Here is a 9704-nt window from a genome sequence, read left to right as displayed (position 1 = left end):
ATCCTCCAGTAGCCTGAGCATTGCTTCCTGCCTCCTTACATCACACTGACGCCACCTAGCATCTTGATCTCGTCACCTTTCCTCTTGCTCCTACCACCTGTCCTCTCGCGCGTCCCTTCTGTCCTTATGTTCATTTAGTGCTTTCCTGCACTCTGACATTGTCTGCCTCCATGCATTCTGATGGGCTCTTTCAGTGTGGGAGGACTGAATGAGCTCAGAGAACATTTCATCGCAAGTGCGTTGTTTTCGCCTTCTAATCTTCGCTAGCCTCGGGAATGGAGATGATATGGGGAGCGTTGAAACATTTGCAGCTGCACGAGGGAAAAAAAGGGAGAGTAGTATTTAAAAAGACACATTTTAGAGAACAATGGGTAGATTCTTTCATGGCGAACCAAGCTGTTAACATTACATAGCATATGTGCTTTCTTTACAAGGTCACATTTTGACTCTTATATTGAGGGCCTGCCAGTTTGGTGTGAGAGATCACTCACAGAGGGCTGGTGGGCAACAGAATTCAGCCTGCAGGCAGCCATGGTAAGCTTGTCTTTTGGCTTCTTTAACCTTCATGACATGTGGGAATGGTTTCAAACAGCAGCGCCCTCATTTCCCATATGAAGCACCCATTGGGTTGCCCATTTAAGAGGGGCTGCAGTTTTCGGGTTAATGTGCAGCACAAACCCAACTAAACCCCTCCATCCCACTCTATTCTCTGGGATGATCACTTCACCCCTCCCCACACCGCATGGCTCACAGCAGGGATGATTTCTGTTCAGCCACAGGCAAACAGCCCAGCAGGAACGGCCACCTCTGAATGTCCCCTTAATAAAATTCCCTTATTTCAACCAGGTGACAATGAATGATATCACTCTCCTGAGGATAACACAGAGAGATAAAGAACGGATGTTGCTTGAATGCCAGCAAACACCGGGACCATACGCTGCCAGCCTTTGTTATGCAATGATTTCAGACTACGTGCTACTGGTCTGGCGTGGTAATGGAGGATGGAATAAGGCTTCACTCCACAGTCTTCAGGGAAAATGAATCATTAAACACGCTTGCTTTTAAACCATGTATAATATTTACAAAGGTACATTCACCAGAGGTCCCTTCTCCTCCTTCTATGTCTGGGAGTCCGCCTTCGGTGGGATGGGAGGGCACTGGCTCCAGGGTGATAAACAGTTCCTAGCTGTTGGGGAAAATGGTTTCTCCACTTGCTTGCTGTGCACTATCTTCAACCTCCTCCTCATCATCATCTTCCTCATCTCCAAAATTCGCATCCCTGTTACGTGAGAATCTATTGACGGAGTCCACGCACAGGGCTGGGGTAGTTGTAGGGGCACCCCCTAGAATGGCATGTAGTTCCATCATAGAAGCAGCATGTCTGGGGCTCTGACCCAGAGCGGCCATTTGCCTCTCTGGTTGTTTGGCAGGCTTGCCTCAGCTCCTTAAGTTTCATGCGGCACTGCTGCAGGTCCCTGTTATAGCCTCTGTCCTTCATGCCCTTGGAGATTTTTTCAATGTTTTGGTATTTCGTCTTTTAGAATGGAATTCTGATAGCACAGCATCGTCTCCCCATACAGCAATCAGATCCAGTACTTTCTGTTCGGTCCATGCTGGAGCTCTTTTGCGATTCTGGGACTGCATGGTCACCTGTGCTGATCAGCTCGCCACAGTGGCCAAAGACTAAATGAAAATTCAAAAGTTTTTGGGCCTTTTCCTGTCTACCTGGCCAGTGCATCTGAGTTGAGAGTGCTGTCCAGAGTAGTCACAATGGAGTACTCTGGGATAGCTCCCGGAGGCCAATACTGTCGAATTGCATCCATACTCCCCCAAATTCGACCCAGCCAGGTCTATTTCAGCGCTAATCTCCTCATTGGGGAGGCGTACAGAAATCGATTTTAAGAGCCCTTTAAGTCGACAAAAATGGCTTCGTCGTGTGGATGGGTGCAGGGTTAAATCGATCTAACGCTGCTAAATTTGACCTAAACTCATAGTGTAGACCAGAGTTGTGACTGGGAAAGAGAGATTACTCCCAGTAAAGATGGCTGACATTTCCCTTTGTTTCTGCTAGGATTCAAGTTGCAGGCTGCCCTCTGGGTAATGGTTATTATTTCCCTAAAGCCTTGGGAGCTGCCCATGGCATGGATATCTAATTTCAAATGGAAGTGAAGCCAAAAGCTGCCCACAGAGAAGATGGCCACCATGTGCCTGATCTGGCAGAGATGTTGCCCCAAGTAAAAATGGCCACTCTCTCTTATTGTGGCCAGCAGGACTGAAGCCAGAGGCCTCCTGCTGGGAAATGGTTGCTATTCCCAAAGGGCAGACTGTGGCTTCATTACAGGGCCGCCCAGAGGGGGGGCAAGTGGGGCAATTTGCCCCAGGCCCCGGGTCCCTCCGGGGCCCCCACGAGAGTTTTTCGCTCCGGGAGCCCCGGAAAACTCTTGCGGGGCCCGGGCCCCCGGAGCTTCTTCCGCTCCCGGTCTTCGCCGGCGTGGGATCCTTCCACTCCAGGGCAGAAGGACCCCCAGCCAGCGAATTACCGCCGAAGTGGGACCTGCCGCCGAAGTGCAGCCGGGTCTTCAGCGGTAATTCGGCGGCGGAGGGCCCTTCCAATCTGGGACCTACCGTGGAAGTGCCCCGAAGACCCGCGGTGGGGACTCCCGCCGCTGAATTACTGCCGAAGACCCAGTTGCACTTCGGCGGCGGGTTCCGCTTCGGCGGCAGGGAGCCCCTGCCGCGGGTCTTCGGGGCACTTCGGCGGCGGGTCCCCGAACGGAAGGGGCTCCCGCCACCGCTGAATTACCGCTGAAGCGGAGGCCCCCGCCGCCGAAGACCCCAGGCCCCCGGAATCCTCTGGGCGGCCCTGCTTCATTCTCCTTAGAAACAATGGGAAATGGTGGCCATCTTTACTAGGGGCATTTTCCCTGCCATACCCCAAGGTGTCACTGACATGGCAGCATCAGACCCATTGAAACAATGGGAAGTGGTGGCCATTGTTATGAGGATGGCCTCTATTTCCCCACATGTGTGAGCACCATGTGCTCCCCATCCCCCAATAATTCATCCCATTCCCCAGTTTGTTCCATTTCCCCAGCAGGGCTCTCCAGGGCTCTTCATACATAAGCAACCAGCCCCCTCATCCCCACCACCAGCCAATCCCTTTGTCCGTCTTCTAACCAAAAGTGGGTGTCGCTGTGCCCCTCCCCACACTGCCCCGTGCCCTGAAAGAGGCTTCTACTGAGTGTTATGGCTCCATCTAGTTTCCAAGATGCTGGATCCACAGCACCACAAGTCCCATCCCTCTCTGTGTGCAGCCCATTGCTGTGGCCGGCTACCCATGGGATCATCCAAAGAGGGGGCCAGGACCCTGCCTAAGCGGGCAACGTGGAGGAATTTTCAGATACCCTCCCTGGCCCTCTGCAGACTGGGACTGGCTTCAAGGTGCTGATAGAGATTTTTCTGTGCCCAACAGGCTGCACAGCTGTGGGGTGGGGGCACCCAGGCCATGGCCCAGTTGCTTTTTGGCCAGGCCAAACCCCAGTGGTGCTTCAACCCCACATGCCAGGTCACCATGCCACTCACTCAAGTTTGGCCCAGTCACCCCTCTGTCATGATGGAGGGCTGGCCAGGCCAAATTGGAGTGAGTGACATTGTGAAGCAGAGCCACTCACTCAGATTTGGAGGGGGTGGGAATATGGGCTGATGGGCAGACAATCAGACTGTTGGGGGAGGGGCTGCCTGACAGGGGAAGAGGAGGATCTGCTGGGGGAACCTATGGCCCCCCCACTGTAAGTGGCACTCTGCTGTCCCCACACTGCACCCCTCTCCCCTCCCAGATTTTCAGGCTGTAGCAATCAGCAGAGGGAGAACTGGGCCTTTTCACTGCAGCTCTTTATTAGAGTTTCCACATTCACAAGACGCTCCATTCCCTAGGTGCAATCTCAGCAGTTTCCTCAGCCGCGAGGCTGAGCTGAGAGCAGGGAACACAAGTGCAGGGGAGCACAGGAGCAGACACAGGTCAGGCTGGGGGAGCTGGGACATCACTCGGGGTGCGTGGCTAAGTCACATGACTGACCCCATAACATCTGCTGTGTCTGGATGATGATGACGCCCAGGTATCCCCGCCCTGTGTTATGAATTTTTACTTTTTATAATTCCAATATAATATAATGGATCATATTGATGTTTATTTTAATTTTTTTTTATCAATATAAATTTTCACAGTGGAGGAAATTACTGGGGGGGGATTCAGACAATATTTAATGACAGTAGACGTTGAGATTCAAAAAGTTAAAGCTTTATAACCATTAAAACACAAACTGTCAACATCACATGTCAAAATATACACAGTAAATATCCTCAAATCAGCCTCTAATAATGTCTCGAGCAGCATTTCTCTTACTTGCTTATCTGCAAATTTCTATTATGATCAATGGAAATATTTTCTCGTGGGTTTGGGTGCATGCAGAGAAACTGATGTTTCCTGATATTTACCAATAACAAGCGAATCCGTCCAAGCCTAGTTCTAAACAGAGCCCCACACTGCCTGTGAGGTGAGCACAGAGACCAGGCCGTGGTTACTGGCTGTGATCTGTTCCCAGCGCAGGAGTCTCTCCCCCACCCCGACCCTGTCCCCACAGCCTGGCAGTATTTATAGACACACAGTCCCAGAGCGATGCTGCGCTTGTGATGCAATGACCTCCCTGTCACTCAGGGATGGTCGCTGTGCTGCATTATCAGCATGGCTGAGGGGGTGGAAGAATAACCCCCAGTCCAGACCCTGGGAGAGCAGGTGACAGTACGTATTGCTCCAGGCCTGGCCTGACAGAGTAAAACACCAAACTGCACACACAGAAGAGAGCGCTGTGAGCTCACAGTGAAAACAGGAATAATCACAATGGCTGAACTCTTTGGACGCCTCCTCCCCTCCCCCGTCCCCCAAACACTGTGTTCCCTGGAGATTGTGATTTCTAGACACTCACTACCCTTGCTGGTTGTTGTGTTATACTAATAAAATAATACCAACAAGGTCTTATAAGAAGGATAAGGCAAAATGCCAGGTTTATTGTATTTATTCCGCCTGCTGGATCTGGCTCCCTCACCCTGAATGGGGCCCAGCAGGAGTGAAAATTAAACCCTTATTAAGTGAATATGTCTCTGCTCAGATGCAGAGGTGTGGCCCCAGAGTAAAGCTGTTGCAGGCCGTGGGGTTCTTCTGGATTTACACACACACACACACACTCCCCACACATCTGATCAATGAGTTACTCCCCTCAAGCCCCATGGACAAGTTTCCGCACAATGGCATAATCTGCAGAGCTGTCTGTAATCTCAGCTGACATTCCAACCTGTCCAGGACAGTGGGACCCCCCAGATACCTCGGCCACCTCTCCTTCCTCTTTGTCCCTGCCATTCCCCCGCAGGGCCTTTCGGATGAGCTGAGCAATGGCTCTTTTCCTCACGATGCAGGTCATGGCAGACATCAGGAGGATCAGGACCAGGGTGGAGTGGAGAATCCAGACCCAGAGTGTAATATCAAGCCCTGGGACAGTGGATGGAGCAGGGTGAGTGGTCTGAAGGTGGAGACGAACTTGCAATATGAGTCCCCTCATAGCTCTGCGAAGCCCTGGTCCCTCCACCCAGGGGACATTGCATCTGGCAATGCCTCGGTGGAGCCTGTGAGTGTCCCATGAGCCCAGCTGTTTAGAGGCCTCAGACCCAGCTCCTAACCCTGCAGGGATCTCGCTCAGCACTGGTTCTTTGCCACCCTATACCCAGGCCATCGCCAGGGACTCTGCGATACGAGTACTGGCTAGTTCTTTTATCTCCCAGCTCCGCAGCCTGCAGAATCCAAACCCCCGTCTCTGCCCCTGCCAGGCTCTGCACATCCATGGCCTCCATCACCGTTGGGTAAGACCCCAGCTCCCTCCACACCGCCAGCCATGGCATGGGGGACATGGCAGCCCCCAGCCTCCTGGGGAGCAGCTGGTGGCATGTGGGGCTGCCTAGACATTTTACATTCCCCAGATGGAGGTGAGCCCCTGCAGCCATCTGCCTATCCAGGCACATGTGGTGGGGTAAAGTCTCCCCACTGAGATTGGCATGTGCTCCCCCATAATCCCAGCCCAGCCCTCCTGCTTTCCTACAGGGAAATCCCACAGCAGAGAGCAAAACCATTTACCTTAGAGCAATGTCCCCTCTCCAGAGCCCTCACCATCTGTGGAGCAGATACACAGCGATTACACATCACTTCAAATGCCAAAAGCCTCATACCAGTGAGATGTAGAACGGCAGCGATCACCAGTGAAATACACAGGAGCGTGTCTAGACCTGGGCGCAATTTTTTGACTGAATTTTTTTTGTCAAAAAAATGTAAATTCAGCAGCACAGAAGCAATTAGTGAAGTTGTGTTGATTTTGCTGAATTGTTTCGCTTGGGAAAAAAAAACCCCTGAGCAAAAACCAGAAAAAATCAAACTGGTTCGTTCTGACATATTCAAAACGATTCTCTGCCCGTGATCTCACCCTTCCAGCTAAACCTGGACACCGCTGACCATACTCACAGAGAAGCCAGATGCCCAGCGGCGGGATGCTCAGGGGACACGGTGATAACAGCACGATCTGGTGATGCTGCAGGGAAGGCCTGTCTCTCTGCTCCTCAGAGTCTCAGCGAGAGACGTCTCTTTGCTAAAGAGGGGCTGTGTCTGCGATGGTCCTGCTGCAGCCAGGGGGACACTCGCTCCCTTGTGTGGTTGGAAGCTGCTCTTCCAGCTCTTCTCTCACAGGTGCTAGGCAGGCTCTCAGCTGTCCCCAATCTCTGCGCATTGGGGGTTTGGGTACTGGGTCAGACCAGCCCTTCTGAGCCCAGCTCCCAGCCTTTGGGACTGACGCTGGATCAGACCAACCCCTCTGAGACGAGCTCCCAGGATGTCAATTTTCATACAGACTGTACTTTTCCTGTATCAGACCCCACAGCCTCAAAGTTGGGCACAGAGGGGCTGGTCTGATCCAGTATCAGACCCCTGTAGTGATAACTGGGCCTACACATTTCCTGAAATTGTGAGCCTAACTGTGGGATAGTGGATAAAGGTTTATAAAGTGCCACAGTAACCTACAACAAGCCGTGTTGATGAGAGAAGCTGCAAAACAGAGCCAGAAAGATGGAATTAGTCCAAATAAAAAGGCCTAGTGTTATAATTTAAGGACTATATTGAGATCATGCTTGATAAACAGGAGAAGTGTGGGAATGGAAACCAACTAACCAAAATTGGTATGTCAGAAATCAGGCTGAGCAGATGGGTCTGGCAGATCTTTATTAAGGCAAACAATCAGTGAGCAGTGATTAATTACTGCCAAGTGGGAAGCAATTCGGGACAATTTCATCACAGTCCCTCCACCACTGGAAATTACAACTTTAGCATTCCTTTGTGACATAGACTTATTTATAATGTTTTTTATACACCTGTATTCATTTTTTATTTTTATGTTAACTTTCCTGTTCTGTCAGTACAGGTTTAGTGTTAGTTTCAACCAGCTTTTTTCTAGCTTGATAGTTTTATTTTTTGTTTTTTGTTTCACAAACGTGATTACTCTGCAGTTTCTTAATCCTGTGCAGTTTTTACATATGCTGACACTGTTAATATTAGAACAGATTTTTAAAATGTACCACAGGCTTTTATCAGTCCTAAATATGGCTTCTCTTCCTGGTGCACAAAATAATGAGGGGGTGGGCTATGCTGCCCATCACACCCTTTTGGCAGCAGGAGGGAATCAAGCTGTCCATCAGCCGCAATGCTGTCTGACTGAATGATGGAAGAACTGGAGGACACAAGCTTCACCTCTGTGGCACCTCACCCAAGGGTTCCAAAAATGGCATGTTAATTTTGGGGGAATATATGTGCCCAAAGAGTTAAAGTGTTCATGTCACTGTTTAATATTGGAGATTGACAGAACCTTTCACTCTTTGGGCCCCTGTGTGGGATCAAACCAGCCCCTCTGAGCCCAACTCCCAGGCTGTGATATTGGGTCCCACTAGCTCCTCTGCACTGAGCTCTGAGGCTGTGAGAGCTGATATTGGAGTGATGAGTATTTCCAGACCAAAGTGCAACTCAAAGGCCATTTATGGCCAGTCCTTACAATGAGCTCCACTCAGGTGCCTCCCTGGGAGCTGAGCACTGTGGAAACTTGGCCCTGTGTCTGTGGGGTGGCCCAAAGAATGGCAGTGAGAATTGTTTGATCATGGGGGAATGTGCATTTTTCCATTTTCCTCCTGCTCCAAAGCAGCTCAGCTGTGGTTGCTCAAACTTCTCCAAAAAATGCATCCCTGGGCAGCGACCAAACCTGGTAATTTTCACCCCCACAGGCGAACTCTGAGCGAAGCTTACAACCACCTGAAAACAAGATTTACAACAAAGCTGTTTTGGAAGTTACTCCTGCTGCGGGTTCTGACTGCACCACATTGCACCTGATTGTGCAGTGTGGGAAAAGCATTGCCAGCTCGTCCCCAAGGCAGCTGGGGTTATAATATGGTGGGAGGGCTGCAGACATGCCCCTTGATTGCAGCAAAGCAGTCTGATGAGGATTGATTGCTGGAAAGGCACCACCTGACCCAGATGGATGTTTATGGGGAGAAAGAGAGGTAGAGGTGAGAGACAGCAGGACATTTTGATGCCTTTAATAGAACATACATATGTGGCAGATGCTTCCCCTTTCACAAGGTGTGACTGACCTGGCATTGTATTAAAGACAGGAATTTTAAGAGGTATGGCACTTACTTTAGCTGTGTGTGATTTATGTCCACCTCTGTTCCAGGACTGGTGCATAAAATGTAACTAAATAATTTGCACTAAAGCTCCACCCAAAGTCGACATCTCTGAATTTTCTTCCAATGAGAAACTGACCTGCATGTCCTTGAGACCTGCCATCGCTCTCCAAAGGGCCACACGATGATGAAGCATGAATTGCACTCTCAGCAAGTCTGCAGATTACACTAAACTGGGAGGAGTGGTAGATACCGCTGGAGGGTAGGGATAGGATACAGAGGGACCTAGACAAATTAGAGGATTGGGCCAAAAGAAACCTGATGTGGTTCAACAAGGACAAGTGCAGATTCCTGCACTTAGGACAGAAGAATCCCATTCACTGTTACAGACTAGGGACCGAATGGCTAGGAAGCAGTTCTGCAGAAAAGGACCTAGGGATTACAGTGGACGAGAAGCTAGATATGAGTCAACAGTGTGCCCTTGTTGCCAAGAAGGCTAACGGCATTTTGGGCTGTATAAGTAGAGGCATTGCCAGCAGAGCAAGGGACGTGATCATTCCCCTCTATTTGACATTGGTGAGGCCTCATCTGGAGGACTGTGTCCAGTTTTGGGCCCCACACTACAAGAAGAATGTGGAAAAATTGGTAAGAGTCCAGCGGAGGGCAACAAAGATGATTAGGGGGCTGGAGCACATGACTTATGAGGAGGGGCTGAGGGAAGTGGGATTGTTTAGTCTGCAGAAGAGAAGAATGAGGGGGCATTTGATAGCTGCTTTCAACTACCTAAAAGGGAGTTCCAAAGAGGATGGATCTAGACTGTTCTCAGTGGTAGCAGATGAGAGAACAGGAGTAATGGTCTCAAGTTGCAGTGGGGGAGGTTTAAGTTGGATATTAGGAAAATCTTTTTCACTAGGAGGGTGGTGAAGCACTGGAATGCGTTTCCT

This window comes from Mauremys mutica, chromosome 15, assembly GCF_020497125.1.
Source record: "Mauremys mutica isolate MM-2020 ecotype Southern chromosome 15, ASM2049712v1, whole genome shotgun sequence".
NCBI lineage: Eukaryota > Metazoa > Chordata > Testudines > Geoemydidae > Mauremys > Mauremys mutica.
The sequence above is the reverse complement of the archived record's forward strand: the minus strand, read 5'-3'. Positions refer to the sequence as shown.